Raw genomic sequence first — 388 nt, forward strand, 5'->3', positions numbered from 1 at the left:
CCTGGTAGCAGGAATGACTATAGCAATAACGATAATATAAAATAATAAAGCAGCTGGCAATGTTACAAACTGCAAACAGAATTCAGCAACAGGTTTTTTCCCACTATCATTTGACAACTTTGAGCCCTTGGAAATGATGCCTATGAATGGATAGGTAGATAAAAGACAGAAAGACGGAGAGACATATACACAAACTTTTAAATTTTAGATTGCACATAAGTTTTTCTTAACATAAATCAAGGAAAAAATATAAAATGTCCAATTTAAAAGTTTGTCTCTTACAAAACTGCATAAAAACATGATTTACTCTCTGCAGCCAAACAAGGGATCCTATCAATAACTATGGACTATAAAAAATGTGTCTTCGTTATACAGGCAAATATATCAA

General features: G+C 32.0%; 1 long non-coding RNA gene across 1 annotated transcript in view; it reads right to left on the reverse strand.

Annotated features, from left to right (window-relative positions):
* The window catches only part of LOC119593672, a 4,403-nt gene that overhangs the window by 1,251 nt on the left and 2,764 nt on the right, over nt 1-388 (reverse strand). The window lies entirely within an intron of this gene.

Source organism: Penaeus monodon, chromosome 32 (assembly GCF_015228065.2).
Source record: "Penaeus monodon isolate SGIC_2016 chromosome 32, NSTDA_Pmon_1, whole genome shotgun sequence".
NCBI lineage: Eukaryota > Metazoa > Arthropoda > Malacostraca > Decapoda > Penaeidae > Penaeus > Penaeus monodon.